At 41.2% G+C, this 24,245-nt stretch overlaps 1 protein-coding gene across 2 annotated transcripts in view; it reads left to right on the top strand.

Annotated features, from left to right (window-relative positions):
• The window catches only part of AOAH (acyloxyacyl hydrolase), a 202,443-nt gene that overhangs the window by 8,163 nt on the left and 170,035 nt on the right, over nucleotides 1–24,245 (top strand). The gene's annotated exons all lie outside the window — the stretch shown is intronic.

The raw sequence follows: 24,245 nt of genomic DNA, 5'->3' as shown, positions 1-24,245 counted from the left end.
CCACCCCCTCTTCCCCATCTGCATGTGCGAATGATCACTTAATCACAAGGTTGGCTGCACATGAATTTCAAAACAGTAAATATATTTAAACAGTCGGAGGAATTCATTAAGAGTGTCTATGAAATCTACAGCTGAGCTAACTTCCTTCTGCTTCAGTTGTCACACATACAGCACAGTGTCGAGGAGTTTTGTAGTTGGGTGGGTGGAGATGATTAAGAACACATATAGGTTTGTGTATAAAGACAGGCAGCATGCCTGTCTCTGTATGCTGTATAGCAGGCAGCAAATTTGCCACCACTGTTCCCTCCCCACCTGTCACTGGTTTCTAAAGATGCTGTTGGATTCACACCTGATAGCCTTCTAGAAAGCAATGATGCCTACAGTGATCTGCAGCCTGATGGAGAAGTTGAGACACTAATTCCCCATCAGGTCTGCTCCTTGTGATTGAAGCAGGCCATGGGAGGATCCTTAGCAATAAGGCATCTTTCTATTGGTTCATGAATCCATCCACTGCCCACTGCTATTTACAAGGAGCCAGTGAATCTGAAAACTGATTGATTCCATGTGTTTGTGTATTGCTCTGGTATGTCCCGGCTGCTTAACCACCTGTAGCCCTGTCCACATTGTGATGTTTATTTTCTCCCTAGTGTCTTATATACATTGTGGCCTGTTCTTATCTTTACAATTCCAGCCTCCTGCAAGTCTGATTCTGAAATGGGAATTTTGTTTTGCTAGCCAGCAATCCTTTATTAACTCCTGATTAGTTAATTGGCAAGAAACCACCCCCAACCCCAACAGTATAAAACGGAATCACCTTTATGGGGGAGGCACATTTGCTGCTGGGGTTTTTTCCAGAAGTGGGGGTTATTTAAAGTGGGAGTACTTCAGACTCTGCACTTCAGTGATTGCACAAAGCAAAAGTGCACAGGAAAATACTTAGAAAAACACCAAGCAGACTGCAGGTGACCTTTTTTACCCCTTCAGAGTTCCATCCACTCTGTAAAGTGTGCTCTCTACCACTCCTTCTGACAGTTGTATCCTCTCTAATGAAACTCTTTCCTTCGCCCCTCTTCTCAACACCACAGCATTTTTATAACTCCCTCATATGTGTACTCTCCCTATTACTGCACTCACCAACTCATGCTAATTCTAAATCCACACGCTAATACAACCTCCAGGACACTGAATCATGTCCATTCATATAATTACACTCCCATATTACCTCCCTCATTCTTCTGCTTCTGGAGATATATCCCCAAAACTCTGGGCCTCCATCATTTACCTGTATCCAATGCACCCTCTGGCATCAGCTGCAATCCACATAATTTAGTTTGTATCCCTCCTCTTTCCAAGACCAGACTCCCCTTCTCCTGTGCCCTTTGGAATGCCCGCTCTGTCTGAAACAAGCTCACCTCTCTGGCTTCATGAATCCGACACTACTTCCCCTGCTACCCTCTCCCATGGTGGCTTTCTCTGGACTCACTCCCCCAGACCCAGTGGAAAAAAGGGAAGGGGAGTGGGAATCCTTCCAACCCCACACAGCACCTATCAGGTACTTTACCCACCTCCCTCTCTGTCACTCTTCTCATTTGAGGCACATTGCATTCATCTTTTCTCTCCAGTTTCTCTAAGGATAGCTGTAATCTACCGGCCTCCTGGACCAGTATCAGCCCTCCTTGATGACCTCTCTTCCTGGCTACCCTACTTTCTCTCTTTTGAAGTCCCCACAATAATTCTTGGTGATTTCAACATCCCTGTTAATGCTACCACTCCTGCTTCTTCCAAACTTCTCAGTCTAATCTCCTCCTTTGACATGAAGAAATGGGTACGTGCTTCTACTCCCTTGACCTTGTTTTCTCCTACCTATGCACGCTATACAACCTCTCCAACAATCCTTTCCCTCTCTCTGACCACCACCTTATTAGTTTCCCTCTCTCCCTCTCTTCCACCTCCTCTCCCTCCAACCACCTAACAATTACCCATAGAAACCTTTGTCATCTCAACCCTTCTCTTCTCTACTCTGCTACTGACCACCTGTATGACAAAACCTCATCCTTGTTCTGCCCTAATCTAGCCACTTCTATCTACAATACTTCACTGTCATCCTCCCTGGACACATTGCCCCCCTCGCTACACAGAATCAGGCCCCAACCCCTACAACCTTGGCAAACAGATGACACCAAAAGTCTCAAAAAACATAGCCGTGCTCTTGAGTGCTTGTGGCGTAGGACCAAGTCTCATAAAGATTTCAATGAATGTAAATCTGCCCTCCAAGAATACAATTCCTGCTTCTTCACTGCCAAACAGACCTATTTTATCACTCTCATTAACAACTTATCATCCCATCCCCAACAACTCTTTTCTACCTTTAACTCTCTACTTCGTCCTCCACTGCCTCCACCCACTAACTCACACACTGCAAAGGAGATTGACAAACACTCCATGTCTACAGGTGCAATCATTACTTCCCTCATTTAACACTGCCACTATAGATGAGGTTGCTCAAATGTTTTCTAACATCCACCTAACCACCTGCTCCATGGATCCTGTTCACTCGCAAATGCTACATTCACCCTCTGGCTCTATCCTAGACTCTCTAACTCACATCTTCAATCTCTTCTGGCATCTTACCCAACTCTGTAAAACATGCACTAGTCACCCCCATACTTAAATAGTCCTCACTAGACCCCACCAGTCTTAACACACCTACGCCCTGTCTCCTTACTCCCCTTTTTATCCAAACTCCTTGAACATCTGGTCTACAACTGACTGAGCAGCCACCTCACTGAGAATAACCTTCTTGATCCCCTTCTGTATGGATTTCACCCTCAACACTCCACAGAAACTGCTCTCCTAAAACTCAAAAACTATCTGTTAACAACTAAATCCAATGGCCACTATATTGTACCCCTACTCCTGGACCTCTCTGCTGCCTTTGACACAGCTGACAACCCACTCCTCCTCAAAACACTATACCTTTGGTCTCCGTGACTGTACTCTTTGCTGCTTCTCATCTTACTTCTTCAACTACACTTTTAGCGTTACTTACAATTCTACTTCCTCCCCCTCCTTTCTCTGTCAGGGTCCCTCAAGGTTCTGTTCTTGGACCTCCTCTATTCTTGATCTACACCACTTCCCTGGGTCAGCTGATAGGTTCCCATGACTTCCAGCTCACTCCTTAAGTCTCCTCCTGTATCACTGATTTATTAACAGACTTATCAGCCGGGATGTGACACCACTTCCTCAAACTCAATCTATCCAAAATTGAGCTCATAATTTTTGCTCCCTCACATGCCTCTTCCCCTAATTTCTCTGTCAAGATCGATGGCACAACTATCTACCATTTCCTGCATGCCAAATTTCTAGGTGTAATCCTGGACTCTAAACTCTCCTTTCAGCCCCATGTCTAATCACTGTCCAAATCTTGCCACTTCAACCTCCGCAACATCTCCAAAATATGCCCTTTTCTAATAAGTGACATCACAAAGCTTCTAGTTCACTCTTGGTAATCTCTTGCCTCGACTACTGCAACTCTCTTCTCATGGGTTTACCTTTACATAGGCTAGCCCCCTTTTAGTCCATCATAAATGCTGCTGCCAGGCCCCTCCACTTTACCAGCTAATCAGTGTCTGCTACTCCTCTCTCCGCCAATCCCTCCACTGACTTCCGCTCATCCAATGAATTAGATTCAAAATACTAACAACAATTTACAAAGCCATCTACAACTCAGCCCCCAGCTACATCACTAACCTAGTATCTAAATACTGACCTAATCATTCTTTTTGTTCCTCCTAAAACCTCTTGCTCTCTAGCTCCCTCACCACCTCCTGCCATGCTCACCTCCAGGACTTTTCCCTTGCCTCTCCTATCCTATGGAACTCCCTATCTCAATCTGTCAGATTATCTCCTACTCTGCTTTTAGATGATCCCTGAAAACCCTCCTCTTCAGAAAAGCCTATTCTTCCCCCACCTAACAACTGGAGTTTTATTTTCTACATTAGCACATCCCCCACAGCTATTACATTTTGTATCACTTGACCCTCCCTCCTAGATTGTAAGCTTTAATGAGCAGGGCCCTCTGATTCTTCCTGTATTGAATTGTTTTGTAATTATACTGGCTGCCCTCATGCTGTAAAGCACTACACAAACTGTTGGCGCTATATAAATCCTGTATAATAATAATAATTGTCTCAACTTTCCCATCAGCTTGTCAGTGTCAGTCACTGTCAGCATCATTTATTTCTAGGAAGCTGTTGGGAGTGAGGCCAACAGCGTCTTAAACAACCAGTGACAGGTGGGGAGGTGGCAGTGGTCACAAATTTGCCACCTGCTACACAGTGTACAGAGACAGGCATTCTACCTATCTTTGTACACAAACCTATATGTGGTTTTAAAGTGGTTCTACAGGTAAATTTTTTATTTTTACCTAATGCATTCTATGCATTAAGGTAAAAAATCTTCTCTGTGCAGCCCCCTGCTATAATTATCTGAACCCGGTCTCCATCCACTACTGTGGACAAGAAGTTTCTCTCTTAGCTCTCTCTTCACTTGACTGAGCAGGAGCAGCAGGAGTCATTGGCTCCTGCTGTTGTCAATCACATTCAGTGAGAAGAGAGCGCTGGGGCAGGGCTGAGCTGTGCTCTGTGTTTCAGTGGACACAGAGCTTGGCTCGGGAGCGGCTTGCTGTAGGGGCCCTCGACAGGGGGGAGGAGCCAGGAGCGCTGGTGGGGGACCCCAGAAGAGGAGGATCAGGACTGTTCTGTGCAAAACCATTACACAGAGCAGGTAAGTATAACATGTTTGTTATTTTTTTTAAATGATTCTTTAGAATCACTTTAATCATCTCCAGTTTCATTACCTATGAACTGTAAGTAAATATTTTTTTAATTTGATCTAGCAGTACCTGAATCTGCTAGATTTGCCAGTAAAGCAAAAAAAAAACAGGCAGCACAATTTTTTTTAAATCTGGCAAAGGCAATTTTAAAATGTCATTAGGGCTTTGTTGAATTCCCTCCTGTGTATTTAGGTGTATGCCTTGAGTTTCACTTCAATGTTTTTCTCAACTTTTTCTAATCCTTGAAAACCTTTTTAACCGCTTCCCGATCACCCTATAGCAGATACATTGCTACAGGGCGGCACAGGTGCGCAAAATCCTGTATATATACTTGATTTCGCATTTACGGATAGGGGGCGCATTCATGGCCACAGCTGTCAATCACTGTGTCCCAGCCGGTGATTACTTGCCGGCGCCTGGCGATTGCCGAGGATCTCCGACGGGGAGAACTGTATGTAAACAAAACAGTTCTCCTCCCTGTCAGCTCGTGCACACTGCTTTGGATGGCAGTGCACAGCACAGCCATCCAAAGCAGTGTGATTGCAGTGAAGCACACACATAAAGCTTACTGTGAAACAGCACACAGTTAAGCCTTTGATCGCCCCTCATGCTAACCCCTTCCTGCCCAGTGTCATTAGTACAGTGTCAGTGCTTTTTTTTAGCACTTTTCACTGTATTGGTGTCATTGGGGATGTCAGTGACACCAAGTTAGTCCCCCCAGTGTCAGAATTCCCGGCCGCATTCCCACAGTCCCGCTATAAGTCGCTGATTGCCGCCATTACTAGTAAAAATAAAAAAATAAAAAATTCCAGAATCTATACCGCCATTTGTAAATGCTATAACTTTTATGTAGACACATTAATTTACATGTATTGGGACTTTTTTAAGAAAAGACATGTAGCTGAATACATTTTGGCCTAAATTTATGACGAAATTTGATTCTTTAAATTTTTTTATAAAAAAAATATTGTTTTTTCTCAAAATTGACGGTCTTTTTTTTATAGCGCAAAAAATTAAAACCGCACAGGCAATCAAATACCACCGAAAGAAAGCTCAATTCTTGGGAAAAAAAGGATATAAATTTAATTTGGGTGCAGCGCTGCATGTCTGCGCAATTGTCAGTTAAAGTAATGCAGCACCTTAATGCAAAAAAGGCTTGGTCAGGAAAGGGGGGTAAATCCTCAGGAGGACTATTTGGTTACATATTTTTTGTTTTTTAGATCACTTCTTGTGTCCTGGATTAGGTAATACATATGCAGCATTGTGAAATCTCACAACACAAGACCATTTTTATACTGTAAAGCTGCTTTTTTGCTGTGTTGTATTGAGCATTCAATATTTATAAAGGTTCCGCTAAAAGCGCATCAGATTTGTAAAGGTCATCTTGTTAAGATAAAAGAAAGAATGCGTTGCATCCTTTTTTACAGGATTTGACACAATGTAAATATCTGGGGATGATTTTAATCCGTTTGTTTCAGAAAGAAAAAAGAAAATTATATTTCTTGCGTAAAAAAAAAAATGCCTATACGCTTTACGGAGAAGTAATGGGAAAATAATTTTCAGTCATAAAGCGGGAACGTTTCTGTCCTTAATAGCAGGCTGCTTTTTGATTACATGAGTCACTTTGACAGAAAGGTTTCGAATCTTCTAACTGCACGTGGGAAGATGTGTTCAGAAAAAAAGTAAGCTTGATGAATGAACATAAGGTCATGCTGCAACATTAAAGAGCATATGAAGAAAAACCTTGCACTGACAGTATAGTTACTTGGAATGCCCTTCCATAAAAAAGCAGCTGGAGTAACAAAATGCGCTCATCCTTGTGCTGAGACTTTGTTGTATTATGATTATTATTATTAATATTATTATTACAATCCTAGATTGTAAGCTTGAAAGAGCAGGGCCCTCAATCCCCTCACGTTTTGCATTGTATTGTTATTGTTCTGTCACATGTTCTGTCCCCCTTTGTAATGTACAGCGCTGAGCGAACTATCGGCGCTTTATAAATACTGTATAATAATAATAATTATTACTATGTAAGCATATACAGTACTAAGCACATATCATAAATCTTAGCTGAGCTTTACCTTCCTCCAAATCTTTTCAGGGGTTTTATCATAGGAACACTTCCTCAAATTTATATTGAATGCGACTTATCTTTTGTTTGTTGTGTCGTAAATTCTCATGGCTTACTTCTGCAATTTGTTTGACTTGTTTCCCAGAATTTTAGTTAATCCATGCTATTCTTGTAACTTGATTCTATCTTATCATTTGTACTATCTCCTCTTTGGGATCTATCCTTCAGCAAACTGCCTTTTGTATCCTAGATGTCAGAAGATTCTATTCTGTCCTTCCTAATTTGAAAATAATTTATTGCATTCATAGAGCTCTTACCATTCTCAACCAGCCCTCTTTTCCATTTTACTCGACTTTTGTGCCTCTAATATTTTTTTCAAATGTGAAAACTATTTATTCCTTCAGACATTCCAATTGGTTTTAATGGCACATAAACCCTTGTGAATTTAGACATGAAAAAGTATGCTGTTGTCTGCTGATAAAGAAATGAACCTGGATATCAAATAGAGGTGTATAAAATATTAAATGAATAACAATAAAGTGTAGCGCAACAGACTAGTATCTCATATAAAAATACATCATAAACAATAATTAAAGTCCCATGAATAAGTGTCTTTTAACACAACTGTGCAATGAGTGTAAGATAAATATTCTCTCTTCTTCAGTGCCAACCGTACCCCCACCATTAAGTGAAAAACCTGCTCACCCTGCTCTCCTGGATGGTCATCAGTACAAAAGGTCTAGGGCTCAGCTCCTTCCATCTCTACGTATTATGCCCCAGATTTGGGCTTCCTCAGTAGGCCACTAAGGAAGGCCTACTGAGGAAGCCTGAATCTGGGGTATAACGCGTATAGGTGGTAGGAGCTGAGCCCTAGACGTTTTGTACTGATAACCATCCGGGAGAGCAGGGTGAGAACACCATGGTTCCACTTTTCTGTTTTCCATAATACATATTATATGAGAGCATTAGCTGGAGGAGTGTATACTGTGGCGGTGCCAGTGAGGGGCTGGAGGAAGACCACAGAGGGTGTACACAAATCTGTCCACATGTTGAGCTCATAATGACCTATTGATGAGATCATAAAGTGAGGTGAGCAGGTTTTTCACCTAATGGTATTGGGACGGTTGGCACTGAAGAAGAGAGATTTATCTTATACACATTGCACAGTGGTGTTATAAGAGACTTTTTGATGAGACTTTAATTATTGTTTATTATTTATTTTTATATGAGATATTAGTCTGTTGTGCTACACTTTATTGTTATTAATTTTGGTACAGGTGTTGTGAAGTCACTAACAGTGTTTTAGCAGCAACTATTTAGAGTACTATCATATTATTTAGGGTGTTGCTCTGATTGAATAGGGGTTTAGACTGAGTTATTCAATGGTTCACTTTTGTGTCATGAACTTTCCAAGACCTCTGGGGCAGCTAAAATAGGAAAGTTAGAAGATTTTATGTCCGTGACCATCTGATAGCATATGTCAAAGGTTATCCTGTACCTTAAATAAAATGAATATAGTCACACAAACCTATCAATCCCTGAGGAAGTGACGTAACAAGTAGGGTGGAAGTGTGGTAACCTCACTTGCAGTTGGATGCTAGAAGCCACCATCTTAGAACACCCTTTCTTGGCTTACTTGTTGTATATGGGCTATTTGAGCCCTGTTTTTGATGTGAGTGTATTTGTATTGTTTTCTGTTCATCTATTAAAACATTCTACACTATAGGAAGTCTCTTGTTCTCCCTTCCTTGAGTGTATATTTGCCTGATTATATAGTGAAGTGGACCTTTATCTCATCCCTATGGAGACATGCTCATTCCAATGGAGTAACTGTGGAAAACTGACAGCGCATTTTGATCTGTATGTTATATAGGTCAACATAGGGAGGTGAGCATGCATACCTGGTGGCAGTGATACCGTAGTGTATCCAGTTGGAGGATTCATGTGTACTTCTTAAAATTCCTTGTAAAGAGGGACTGTGTTGAAAGCTCAAATATATGGAGTGGACTTTATGTATTATATGCTGATTTACCTTTTTTTTGCATAAAGTGGGACTAGTTTTTATTAATATTTTAATATTCTAGTCATTATTTTCTTACCCTGTGGCTGCCTTACACTTTTGTGTTAGGTGGTCGGCCTGTTTTTTTTTCTTTTGTTACACTTAATTTACTTTCATATTTATTTTCACTACTTATCGGGATTGCTCTGTATTTCAAATCTCAGGCACTTTTGGTATTTGAATTTTGCAAATTTTGATACATTTTGTGGGTGGTCGGCCGAGTAGTTTCCTTTATTGGATTGTTTATAATTTGATTTTTTATTATGATAGATTTTTTCCTTAAGGTTAGAATCATTTTCATATCCATTTATAATTTAAACATGTTGATTTATTCATATATTCATCTTAAGTGTGTTTGAATTACTAGAGTGTATTTACACATCTGTTTTGCACCTTAATATTTGTTTTTTTGGTTAGGGTCGTGTGACTATAATCATTTTATTTATGGTATTTATTGATTCGTGACTGAATAATATTTCTTCATTTGATCCATTGAGTATTAGCAGAGCAACACTACACTTTGGGGAAGATTTACTAAAACCCATGCACTCAGAAACTGATGCAGCTGTGCATGTTAGCCAATCAGCTTCTAACTTCAGCTTGTTCAATTAAGCTTTGGCAATAACACCTGAAAGCTGATTGGTTTCTATGTACAGCTGCACCAGATTTTGCACTCCCCAGTTTTAGTAAATCTCCCCCTCTCTTCCTAGTTTCTGGTTGGTGTGGGAACACATTAGGGTATTTGCAGCAGTTCTCTGTATTTGAGAGTTTTGGCATCGCATGAGGTTTCCTCCCTTGGTTTGTTACCCTGCACCTAGTTTGCTGTTTATAAATATGTGTGACAATCCATACCTGGCAATTAATTAAAGTGTTAAAGCTTTCTAATGTCTGTAACTATTGGGCACACAAGTATATATGCTTTCAACACTGTATAAATATCTCCTTAAGAGAACATCCAGGGGGCATTCTCTCCTCTGCTCATCCTAAGATAAGTGATCTTGACTGGATTCCACAACACTACCCATGCTGCAGCATAACGTTGCTGGTGTAGAATCAGTTTTGTACACATGGCACAGTGATCTGGCAATTCAATGAGTTATTCGTCCAGTTGAATCAATATCAGCATTGACCCTTATTATATCTGGTGAATCATCAAAATATATATACGAGTTCATATAGACTCACCACCCTTCTCTGCTTCACCACCACAAGTTAAAAGTGGGTGTTTTTGTCCTCCCCAGTTTCATGTTATGTAACCATTTATAGATGCTTTCTTCATACTATATATTTTAACTTATTTATAGTGCTGTTAATTTATGAAGCACTTTATGTATATATAGTACATTCACATCAGTCCCTAACCCTCAAGGGGTGTACAATCTAAGGTCCCTAGCTCACATTCATGCATACACATACTAGGGCCAATTTAGACAGGAGCCAATTAGCCTACCAGCATGTCTTTGAAGTGTGGGAGGAAACCGGAGTACCCAGAGGAAGCCCATGCAGAGCATGCAAAGTCCAGGCAGGTGGTGCCATGGGTGGGATTTGAACCAATGACCCTAGTACTGCCAGGTGGAAGTGCTAACCATTGCTGTGCTGCCCCAACTTACCTACATATTTAAAAAAAAACATCAGTGACACCTAGGCTTGCCATAGATGGATTGTTTTTTTCCATCAGTAAGCAACAAAATGAACAGATTCCCCCATCCATACAAACAAGATAGAAGAATCTTTCCCACTGTACTTTTGTATTCCGACAGCGGGGACTTCTCCATTGTCAGAATACATGATTCAGTGTAGCAGTCAATTGGCTGTGGCACTGATTGAATGAAAATTTTCCAGCAGTCCCGGTCAAGAGAAGCCAATCATTAGGTCAACTTTTCTTGAACAGAAACGACTGGACAGACTGAATTTCAATCTATCTATAGCCAGCTTTAGGTAGGAAATCGAATACACTTGGAGTCCTGTAGGCTTCTCTGTATTGTGTATTGTTTTTGAACTATTGTTTTCCAAAGCATTCCTACACATATTTGACCAGACACCCCTTTCCCCTACATGGTGAAAATCCCTGTAGCGTAGCTCTCAGACAGGAAATCATATGGGTTTATTGCTTACAAACAGAGGTTGTTTTGCTTTAGGAAATTTAAAAAGGCCAGATTACCTTTAAGCCCGGGTTCACACCAATGCGGTGCGGGAAACGCTGCGAATCCTGTACGTTTCCTGCACTGCATTGCAATCTCATCATGTTCATTCGATCTGGTGCTGGTGTCAATAATAAATTACTAACACCCTGAAACAGATCAAAAAACACAATTGAAATGCCAGAAATTGCATTGCATGTGTGAAAACACCCATGCGATGCGATTCAGGTGCGGATATATAAAAGAGTCCTGCAGCTTTTGGTGAGGATGCGATGTGATTTGAGCCATAAAAGGGTATGGCTCAAATCGCACCGCACAGACATTTGCATGGAATTCGCACAGGAATGCAGTGCGATAGTGTGAACCCAGTCTAAAGCAGAAATAAAGCCATCAATTTAACAGTTTCCTGACACAGTTACATTCAAGGCATGCTGTGAATGATAACTGTTACATTTGCTTGAGCTCTCAAGTGAGCTGTTAGGTCTCGTTCACACCATACGTGCAGAAAAACTGATGGAAACTGGCATGCAGATTTCACTTGCAAAGACCTCAGCTTACATCAGTTTTCATGCACGCTTCAATGAGTTTTAAATACACTGCAGATTACTGCGCAGAAAAAATCTGCACGTGATATCAGTGTTATGATGTGAACAGGGCACATAGAGAACAATTAATTTAGTTGTGTCCTTGCAGAACGCATGTAGAAAAACTGACATCTCTGCACCATAGTGTGAACGAGCCCTCAAGCCAAATTGCTGCTGTCAAAACTTATCACGTGCAGTACCATGGCTTCTACAGATCAAACAGAGGCTAAGATGACAGCTTCCTTAGCTGGTAAAGGGTTACTAAAGGTACAATTTTTCTTTTATTAAAATAATAAACATTCACCTGCTCTGTGAACTGGTATTGCACAGAGCGGCCCCAAATCTGCTCTTCTTGGGTCCCTTGCCGGCGATCATGGCTACTCCTCTTCTTTGTGTGCCCCCATAGAAAGCCACTTGCTATGGGGGCACACAGTGCGTGCCCTCTCCTGAGCTGTGTGTCTTTGGAGCCGCACTCCATAAACACACACAGCAAGGCTTAGCCTGCCCCTACGTCCTCCTCACTGCAGTAGATTGACAGCAGCAGGAGGCAATGGCTCCTGCTGCTGCCCTAGTCCCTCTGTGAAGAGGAAGAGAAGGGAGAAGAGATGCACAGCACCGGATATCTTCTCCCCTCTCTTCCCCTTTACACAGGGAATGGGGGAGGACAGCAGGCTACAAAACATTTTTTACCTTTGTAGCAGGGGAAATTAATCCTATCTGTGACTGCTGTAATCTGCTGACTGGCATCTCCTCTGAAACCTGACACTTGCACTGGACACAGACAAGGCAGTGAGGGATTTCAGCCCCCCTTTCACCTCTCAAACTCTAATAGAGAGAGAGCCAATCAGAAGAGCCATTAAAGGAGCCAATGACAGGGACTTTCTCAAGCAGGAGGTGCAGCTGCAAAGCATTGTGGAATATGCAGTCTTGAACAGAAACAGCCTGATAGGCTGATAAAGAAATAGAACTTCAAAGGCCATCATGCTTAGTGAGAGCAGAGTGAAGGGCTCCATCTTGTGTTTTCCTGAGGGGAGTCAGTCTGCATGTGGCAGGAGAGAGTCTGGACCTAGCAAAGAAGTGCTTATGGGCAGTGCACTGCATGCTTAGTTATCTGCATCAGTCAGGGGAACATCCAAACTGAGAGAAGTGGCCTCCAGTACAGTGCCCACACTGACAGTGTGAAGTGCTCATCGTGAGGTGACCAGAGGAGCCTGTCATTTCCAGGACAATCGTTTGGGCCTTAGTCACAGGATCTGGTGAGAGGGATTTTGCCCACTGGCAGATGACAGGAACACTGCACACAGACAAAGACATTACACTTCACCCATACTCACCAGGAGTTGTGTATACGGCCCTCCTAAACAGACACAGTATTCGCTTTGCTATTCAAATACTGCCACGGGATTACAATTATATTTTACCATAGGAGTTTAAGGGGAACCAACGAAAGTGGCTAGCTGAAGATCCCAAGATTCATCCTGTTACCAAGAGACTGAAGTTACTGGTGCCATACGTGCACGCGCATGCGTATTCAGGCCTCTATATTGCATGGTGTGTGAAGTAATAGCTTTACCTTGGAAAGTAGCTATTAACCACATGCCGCCCAGCCACTGTAGAAATACGTTGGCAGGGTGGCACGGCTGAGCAAAACTATGTTTTAAAACGTGTGTTTGCAAAACAGGTAGAGGGCGCACGCGAGGCGCGCCTCCGCCCTACCTGTCCCGCCGATCATGGCCGTGAATGTCAGTAGCCGGGTCACAGCCGGTCGTTACCGGCAGTGTCCCACCGATTAGCGGCAATCACTGACAGAGAGCAGGGCTGCAGTAGCTCTGCTTTCTGTCAGCTCCTGACATGCTGAGCCGGAGAGAAGAGTTTATCTCTCCCGATCAGCGTGTTCCCATGCAGTACACACCCCCGCCCCCTAGTAAAACACTCCCCTCACACAGTTAACCCTTTCAGTAAATAAAAAAGTTGACCCCTTCCTCCCCAGTGCCATTAGTACAGTGTCAGTGTTTTTTTTTGCACTGATCACTATTGGTGTCTCTGGGGATGTTAGTGACCCCAAGTCAGTTCCCCCCAGTGTCAGAATGTCCGCCGCAGTCACGCAGTACCGCCAAAAGTCGCTGATCGCCGCCATAAGTTGCTGATCGCCGCCATTAATAGTATAAAAAAAAATTAAAAATCCCAGTATCTTTACCGCCATTTGTAAACGCTATAACTTTAACGTAAACCAATTAATTTACATGTATTGGGGTTTTTTTTAGCAAAGACATATCGCAGAATGCATTTTGGCCGAAATTTATGATGAAATTTGATTTTTACATTTTTTTTACTGGACATGTTTTATAGCAAAAAGTCCAAAATACTGTGTTTTTTCTCAAAATTGTCAGCCTTTTTTTTTATAGCGCAAAAAATAAAAAAGGTGATCAAATACCACCGAAAGAAAGCTCTATTTGTGTGAAAAAAAGGACATAAATTTAATTTATGTACCGTATTGCATGACCGCGCAATTGTCCGTTAAACTAGCACAGCGCTGTATAGCAAAAAAATGGCGTAAATTGCAGTATCTATACCATAGTTTGTAGACGCTATAACTTTCACACAAAGCAATCAATATACACTTATTGGGATTTTTTTACCAAAAACATGTAGCAGAATACATTTTGGTCTAAATTTTTAACTAACTTTGAGTTTACGATATATTTTTTATAGCTGAAATTAAAAAATATGTTTTTCTTCAAAATTTTTGGTCTTTTTTTTGTTTATAGCTTGAAAAATAAAAAGCGCACAGGTGATCAAATACCACCGAAAGAAAGCTCTATTTGTGTGAAAAAAAGGACATAAATTTCATTTGGGTGCAGCATTGCATGACCGCGCAATTATCAGTTGAATTAGTGCAGCGCCGAGTAGCAAAAAGAGGCCTGGTCATTAAGGGGGTAAATCCTCAGGAGGTCAAGTGGTTAAGCATCAGTTGGGTACAGTGTTTGCCTACTGGGCTTGTGGTGTCGGGGGTTAGAAGGGAGAAGTTTGATACAACAGAGAGTCACTCTTCTGCTCTCCTCCTGCTTGCACATCATAGAGCCGAATTTATGTAGAGTAATTATTTTTTTATTATTGTGCCTTTGAGAGTAATTTTCTTCACTGCACTGTAGTGTGGGATGCCAGCTGAAGGGCGGAGGATACAGAGCTGGTGCTAGATTATTTTGTGCCTTAGGCAAGATCAGTTATTTGCGCCCCCCCCCCCCCCAAAAAAATGAAATAATTTGAAAAACAGTAGAAAATAATAAATCAACACAACATGAAACTGCTAAATTACTTTTAATTTGCAAAAATAAGTGCCATAAGATGCCACCAGCACCAATATTAAAGACAAAATTAGTGTCACAGACTGACTGTAGCTGGCAGTGGCAGGGTGACAGTGGAGGATGATGGAGCCCACACACAGAGAGAACACCTGAACTGAGCGATGCCACAGACTGACAGATCGGACACAACACACCAACACTGACACAGATCAGCAGGCCCAGCAGGCACTAGAAGAGCAGGCTTTGGGATCGTGATGATGTCATCAATCACTGACACACTGCACATGTGATGGATGGCCAGCCAGCCGAGTCACACTCACACAGATACGAGACGTTAAAGTTAAACATTACCTTCCTCTGCAGGCGCAGCTCCACTTCCGCTGATAAATGGGAAGAGAAGGGCTGTAACTCCACAGTGATCAGCAGCCACCAGCCATCTTGCAGTAAGGGACTGAGTTTGAGAGGAACACTGCAAGGAGCGGCAGCTCGGCTACTACACAGGCCCCAGACACCGGGCATCTTTCTCTGTCCTTCTCTGTACTCTCCTCCTCTCTGCTGTCTCTGCCTTCAGCTGAAGGATCATTCATTACATGGCGGCATCCCACACAGAGTGCCAGCCTGTGCTATGCCCAGGTGCCCCTAGGTGGCAGTGCACCCTAGGCAGCCGCCTAGTTTGCCTAGTGGAAGCACTGACCCTGGGAGGATAAGAAGTGCCTGTCTTATGCGGTGAAAACAGCACAGCGGATCATAGGTACGGATCTACTGAATTTGGATACAAGATACATATGCCAGCCAATTAAAAAGAAGGGCAAAAGCTATTAATGGGAATGCAAACCATCCAGGTTACATTGTGTTTGCCCTTTTATTGTCAGGGAAAACATATAATACATTCAAAATGCATACTAATTACCTGAAGTATAGTTTTTTTTCCTAGAGCTGTGTTGCCTGTATATCTACTATATATCCACTAGGCACAGAGCTTTAAGAATTATATGTGAAATTTAAAGAAAATATATTTTAAATTGTTGCTATATTTTAGGATATGTGGGCATGTGGTGAGAAGTTTGCATGTGAGGTTGTGTTGAATAAATGTTTATTTAATACTGTTTTTGTAAAGCAGACCATGGGGCGAGTTCAGTAGGGACCAGCCAAGATTTGAATGATGTATGGGCAGGAAGAATGTACCCAACTGATCAATTGATCAACTTGGGTACAACTAGCCTGTTGGCTAGCAGTAATCACTGTGTTCTCCCAGTGGGGTCAGCTCCCCCCTCCGGGAGGGTTGATGGAGGAATCAAGCGATTTTATTTCCTGCAACCCATGGTTGCAGGAAAGAGAATCGCTCCATCTATGGCTGGTTTAAGAGTACCTTCAGAAATCTTGTTGTATAATAAAGTATTATCTAATCTCTTATGTTATTGTACAGTATCTGTCGATGGTAAAGATTTAATAAAAATTTTAGGTTTTTTTATTAGATTTTACCTTAACTTTAAATTAGTAGCTCATCTATCTGTGTGGTTGGACTACCTACAAATTTGTAATCCGAACTATGCAATGTCTTGAGCGTAGGCTGTCTTGTGTACCTTTTCTAGTAAACTAAGCATATTATTGCCCTATATTGGTAATAAATGGCCATGGTTAGGTGAGCCCTTGGTCACAGAACGTGGATGGCCCAATCTAACTAATGCTGGTCTGTCATTGCCCATATATGCTGGACATTTCAGATGGTTGAGTTTTATTAGTATATACTGTAAGTAAAGAACCAGCACCACGGAACTTGTATAAGACAACAGTAAGCTTCAAAACCTAGCCTATAAATTTATAGGATATACAAAACTTTAAAAAAATAGGTTGCGCTTAAATACATACAAAAGTGTAACAAAACGATAAGAAACAATATTTTAAATCAAAATAAAATCCAGCAAAAACAAAAAAGTCCAAAAAGTTCAAATAATTGATAATGTCCAAAATAATTAATCACCAAGTGAGTCCACCACCAAAAATGGTTAAATAGAACTCACCAGAGTAATATGCTGATTGTTGAAAAACCAGCATATAGTACTTGTTACTCTGGGAGCAATAAATAATATGGTGACAGCAACACTGAAGAAATGAGGGATGAACTCCAACAGATGATGTGCTGCAAAGCTGAAAATCCACTCCAAAGGTGATTTAGTATGCAAACTGAGAGATGATCAGACCGTCACTCGAAAGAAAAAAGTGAACAATCATGGTGCAGTATGTTTTAAAAAGCATCAAACGTTAATGAAGAAATGCACTTACAAGCAAGGTGTCCAGACTGACACCAATATAGACAGCGTGTGTAATGAATAAAAGCGACTTAGACCCAGCTAAACATGCACATGAAATGTGCAAACAGACCAGGAGTGTTCTGAACTTCACATCCAAAGGCACCGCCCTAAGCTTTTCGTCATCGACGTCCTCACAGAGCGGATCTAACATGGATACTAAATCACCTTTGGAGTGGATTTTCAGCTTTGCAGCACATCATCTGTTGGAGTTCATCCCTCATTTCTTCAGTGTTGCTGTCACCATATTATTTATTGCTCCCAGAGTAACAAGTACTATATGCTGGTTTTTCAACAATCAGCATATTACTCTGGTGAGTTCTATTTAACCATTTTTGGTGGTGGATTCACTTGGTGATTAATTATTTTGGACATTATCGATTATTTGAACTTTTTTGGACTTTTTTGTGTTTGCTGGATTTTATTTTGATTTAAAATATTGTTTCTTATTGTTTTGTTACACTTTTGTATGTATTTAAGCGCAACCTATTTTTTTTAAGTTTTGAGTTTTATTAGTGGCTGAAGAACCTGACCTAAAGTAACTTCTTTTTGGCCATCTGCATGCTGTAGTTTTAATGATTATATATTCTTTTTCTCCCATTAATTTTTCCATTTTCTTTGCTGCATTTATGTGTTATTTAATCCTGACAACTTGTAAGGTGGGGGCTCGTGATTAACTGGTGTTGGTGCCAAAAGCACGAGTCCCTGCCCCACTCCTCTCTCTGTGCTAGAACAGTGACCCTCCTGCTTCGGCTGTGCCCTCCGCTATCTTGTGCCCACTCCATGCCAGAGGCCTCCTCAGGACATTTCTCCTGGCCATTGACCTTTATATCCTCAAAGGAAGAAATGTCCACACATAAAACAGAGTTGCTTCACTTTACTAGTAGAGCTTGAAAAATGGCATAACAGTCACATCACACCAACATATTACATACATTGTCAATCACATTTAGTGGACTGTCTACAGTAGTCACATGTGAAAGAATCTTGCAGCACTTTAACCACTTTAATATCAGGCATTTTCACCCCCTTCCTGCCCAGGTCAATTTTCAGCTTTCAGGGCTGTCGCACTTTGAATGACAGTTGCGCTGTCCTGCAACACTGTGCCCATATAAAATTTTTATAATTTTTTTTTCACATAAATAGAGCTTTTTTTGGTAGTATTGCTGCCTCTGGAAAGACACGGTCACTCTGTCATTTTTTCCTCCGAAACCTAGAAAATATATAGCCAGCATTGGAACTGTTCCCATTTAATAGCGTGCAGCAACAGCCCTGAAGAAGGGAGAGTCATTTCTCCCAAAACGCGATGGCTTGATGTACTTGTCGTTACTCTCAATAAATGCCTCTTAATCTACCATCAAAAGTGCATTCTTTTGGGCATCGGGCGCTCCTTCTTTTCTATTAATCCATGTATATGGGCTCTGACTCACCCATGACATTACTGCAGGAGGGCACTAACTAAAAGGGGCCTAGCACCTGATGACTTAATCTACTGTAACCAGACTCTATTTTAGAACAGAGCCACTTAGTTGCAGACTAGCTAGATGCACCTGCCTACAAACTTCCATACTTTTTAGTCATATGTTTCTTTTTTAATAACTATTCCCCCCGACACTATTATTATACTTCTTTTTGCCTTTGCAAATAAAAATGTGTCAAATATTTTCTTTAAAAAATGATTAATATTGTTTATGGTTTAAACTAGTGTGCTGATACATAATAATTTTATGAACAAATCAGAAATACATTGACAGTGTTTTGGCTATTGAAAGAAGTATTGTATATTGTTTTTTTAGGCATTAATTTATTTCTGCTAGCTATTTTATGTAAGTCATTTGACATTCCTGAATTCTATATTTTTGTCCTCTGGTTGATCAATCCCCTAGGGGGGATTCAATGCTGAGTTTTATGAGCAATTCCAAGCAAGTAAAATCAATTAGTGAATTGCTAAGACCCTTTCAGGAACACTGAAGCTGTGGCAGCAAGTTCGATTTGTATCACCAATAAGTGACTCTGTTAATTACAGAAGCTGCCAGTTATCTAGTACCATTATAGTAGGAGTTAAAGGTGAGTAACTAATCAAAATGTTTGTTTAATTTTCAACATGTGAACTGTAGAATGGACAACTGGAAGCTGATTGGTTGTTATGGGTAACAAGCTTTTAACTAGTAACACACCTTTCATTCAGATTTTTTGTTTGAGCAGAAACACCATATTCAGATGTTCCCAACACTTTGCGATCCATAAGTCGGACATACAGGTGTACCTCGGTTTACAAATGTAATGCGTTCTCCGGTACGTTTCATTTTGCGAAAAATTCGTAAACCGAAACGCGGTTTCCCATAGGAATACATTGAAAACTAATTAATCCGTACCAGAGGTCAGAAAAAAGTAAAAAAAAGGTATTTTATTTATTAAAAACTCTTTATAAAGTGCACTTTAAAGGCATAAATACTGTACAGGGACATGATTAAATTTTCCCAGAATGGCTCCAAAACTCAATGCAAAACCCGCTCCAACACCTCCACACTCGAGCCACGTGATACCCACAGACTCCAGCATGCACGGGACCGGCGCTATAAACCTCCCAGGCACAATTCATCCTGGGGTAACTTGCTTCATATTGCGAACAAAATTTGTAAATGCATTGAAAACCAATTAATCCGTTCTGGAGGTCAGAAAAAGTGTTATCTGTTCAAAACTCTTTATAAAGTGCACTTTAAAGGCACGGGGCCGGCACTATAAACTTCCCAGGTGCAGTGCATCCTGGGGAAACTTGATTCATATTGCAAACAAATTTGTAAACCAAGGCATTATTTTCAATGGATTTTCATTCGTGCACCGAAAATTACGTTAACCAAGGCGTTTGTAAACCAAGGTATAGGATGGTCAACTATGGAAAATCAATAGTAGAGAATATTTGTTTGATATAATACTAACCATTGTAAATATTATGTATATTATTTAAAAAAAGAATGAGCTGTAATATTGTGAACAGGTCATAACTATGAATCATGAAGCTGGAATATGAAACTAAATTCTTTACCTATTTTACAATATTAATATAGCACCAAAATATTATACAGCACATGCTCACCCACACCCTCTACTAACTACATCATGTGATTCAGAATGTCTGGAAAGGAGGTTTTGAGGATTGATTTACTAAAACTGGAGAGTGCAAAATCAAAAGAACCAATCAGCTTCCAGGTTTTTTTGTCGAAGCTGAACAAGCTGAAGTTAGAAGCTGATTAACTACCATGCACAGCTACACCAGGTTTTGCACCCTCCACTCGAGTAAATCAACCCCATTGTATTCCATATGTGATCCGAGTCTATTTCAAGATCAACAAATGTTCAAATGTTGTCAGTATGACCTTGGGCAGCATAGTATTTTGGATGACCAGGGGTGAACATACCATTTGTGCAGTTGAACAAGGGACCACTGGGCCCATTTATGCTTGATGTACTCTATGTCAGGCTATAGAACCTCATCTCACTGGTAGAGACCAGTACATTGTTCACTTCAAGGGCAAGTGGGATAAAAAGTGATGTGACGTTGGGTACTGTGCCCCTCAATCCCTATCTGCTTGAGCATCCACCAGAGATGGAAAAGTAGAACATGTTTAGTCTCTGGCCCTGATTGCATACTATGGATCCAGAGAGAGTTCAGGGTTTGTATCTAATCTATTCTATCTAAATCTATTCTATCCAAATCTATTCTAATCTATTCTATTCTATCCTAATCTATTATTTCCTAATCTATTCTTTCCTAATCTCATAATTGAGTGGGAGTTGAATAACTGCTCAAAATTTGTTCTTGCACAGGGTTTCTTTGGTGTTTGGTCACCCTGTTCTGCTTTAGGTTTCTTGAGCACAAAACAGAAGAATAGCTGGAGACTTTGATGCAGAACATGAGCCTGCATCTGTATCCTGTCTGCATTTAGGAAGTCTCTAAACTCCTATAGGCAAATAGAAAGTTGCTTGACTTCCTTCCAGCAAGCCCATAGCTGCTGTTGAATTTCTACTGAGACTTTAGAGCTGCACAATTGATTGACCGCAAACAGTAAGCACTACAAATTGGGTTCCTCTACATGCATTTGGTTGCTTATCTTCATATGCCTGTAGGCTACCACGAGTTCTGTGCAGGTAAGAGTGTATAGCAATGCAGAAGAGAAACCAGAATGGAAAGAAAAGAACAAACTGCAAGTCTAGTATAGAGGAAATAGCCTATAATCACACTCATATGAGCTGCTGACACTTACCGTACTTACAATATTAATATACCATATTAGTGTCATACTTTGGTGGAAGAAGTCTTGTGGTGTCTGTTGCTATACAGTTCAAGTGGGTTGTACGAAAAGTACTCATTATTCTAATACGTGTGTCATTATGAAACACATTTACCAAAGCTCCAGCATCATTCATGATAACTGTATTAATAATGGCAACTATTGCATTATTATTTCAAACAGTAAATCTGTATTACACTGCTCATAAAGATTAGACGAACACATTTATATTATTTTTTAATACTGAGCATAATAAGTAAAGAAAATATATGCTAAAATACTATGCACCCCTCTTTATCATGCCTCGTAATCCACATAGTAAATCAGAAATAAAAAGACAGAGATAAAGAGCCAGATCCCCCCGCCAAATAGTTTATGCTGTTCTAGAGCTTTTTGTTCCACAATTATTCAAGTAAACAATGTGTAGCAGAAATACATCTTATGCCAACAAAAATGTATCACTATCAAAGCACTACCCATACATTCTTTGTTTGTTTTACTTCATTGACAGGAACCTCACTTGGAGCACGTGCTTCCAGTTTTAAACACTTTATACTCCAGCCAAGTAATATATTATATATATATGGGTCCAAGGATTTCATCCTGATTCCTAATGGCAGTCAGGGTGCCATTGTCTAGCCTGTAGAGGTCTGTGTGTCCCTCCATGGATATGCCTCCCCAGACCATAACTGACCCACCACCAAAACATCATGCTGAACAATGTTACAGGCAGCATAACATTCTTCACGGCTTCTCCAGACCCTTCCACATCTGTCACATGTGTGAACCTGCTCTCATCTGTGAAAAGCACAACGTGCCAGTTTCGGACCTGCCAATTCTGGTGTTCAATGGCAAATGCCAATCGAGCTCTATGGTGCCGGGCAGTAAGCACAGGGCCCACTAGAGAATGTCAGGCCCTCAGGCCACCCTCATGAAGTCTGTTTCTGATTGTTTGGTCAGAGATATTCACACCAGTGGACTGCTGTAGGTCATTTTGTAGGGCTCTAGCAGTGCTCATCCTGTTCCTCCTTGCACAAAGGAGCAGATACCGGGCCTGCTGATGGGAAAAGGACCTTCTACGGCCCTGTCCAGCTCTCCTAGAGTAACTACCTGTCTCCTGGAATCTCCGCCATGCTTTTGAGACTGTGCTGAGAGACACAGCAAACCTTCTGGCAATGGCACATATTGGTGTGCCATCGTGGAGGAGTTGGACTACCTGTGCAACCTCTGTAGGGTCCAAGTATCGCCTCACGCTATCAGTAGTGACATTGACCCTGGCCAAATGCAAAACTAGTGGAAAAACAGTCAGAAAAGATGAGTAGGGAAAAACGACCCCAAACACACCTCCAAGACAACCACTGCCTTGCTAAAGAAGCTGAGGGTAAAGGTGATGGACTGACCAAGCATGTCTCAAGACCTAAACCCTATTGAGCATCTGTGGGGCATCCCCAAATGGAAGGTGGACTAGCACAAGGTCTCTAACATCAATCAGCTCCATGGTGTTGTTATGTAGGAGTGGAAGAGGACTCCAGTGGCAACCTATAAAGCTCTGGTGAACTCCATGGCCAAGAGGGTTAAGGCAGTGCTGGAAAATAATGGTGGCTACACAAGATATTGACACTTTGGGCCCAATTTGGACATTTTCACTTAGGGGTGTACTCACTTTTGTTGCCAGCGGTTTAGACATTAATGGCTGTGTGTTGAGTTACTTTGAGGGGACAGCAAATTTACACTGTTATATAAGCTGTACGCTCACTACTTTACATTGTAGCAAAGTGTCATTTCTTCAGTGTTGTCACATGAAAAGATAGAATAAAATATTTACAAAAATGGGAGGGGTGGACTCACTTCCGTGAGATACTGCGTATATATATATATATATATATATATATATATATATATATATATATATATACAAAAACTCTATAAATTCTCTTTAAATACGTTACTTGTAGAATTTGTAACAGTATGTGTACAGATGGCTAGAATGAAAAAGATTTGGCATTAAAGGCTGGATTTTTATAGCCTAAATATATTTGCATTAATTAAGTTAATTGATTGTACTTAATGTCTCCCTGTACTTCTATATGTCTAAATTGTTATTCTGTTAAGTTCTTAAAAGGATTCAGTTCACACAGTGGAAAACCTTTCAGTTAGGCTGAAATTATGACTGTCTACCTCAAAGACTTCAAAGAGCTTCTGATGCTAAGCAGCTTCAAGACATGATAGCCTCAGAGCCGGTCAGCTGAGGTCAAAATAAGGATCAGAATGGTTAAAACAGAATTCCAGGGGAAAAAAAATGTCTTTGCAGTGGGGCTGTGCTGGCACTGCATGGGTTAATGGCTTGTGTTTTTCTAGGGGAGAGGACACCGAAGCAGGGATTGACTGACCATTTGGAAACTCGGGCACTGCCCGAGGGCCCAGGGTCAGTAGGGGGCCCCATGAGATGCCCCTGGTACCTTTTTCATAGGCTTTTTTGAGTTTGGGCAAGGACACAGGGGCCCCATGATCCCCTATTGCCCGGGGACCCCATGAGTTGTCAGTCCGCCCCTGTACCGAAGATATACTCACCTAAACCGTTGATCCTCCCCGTACAAGCTCGGTCCTTTCAGTTCCTGCCCTCCCCACAGTCATGTAAATGGACTGT

Source organism: Staurois parvus, unplaced genomic scaffold (genome assembly GCF_062004578.1).
Source record: "Staurois parvus isolate SC_StPar_1 unplaced genomic scaffold, SC_StPar_1.0 ptg000020l, whole genome shotgun sequence".
Lineage (NCBI taxonomy): Eukaryota > Metazoa > Chordata > Amphibia > Anura > Ranidae > Staurois > Staurois parvus.
This window is presented reverse-complemented; position numbering and strand designations above follow the sequence as displayed.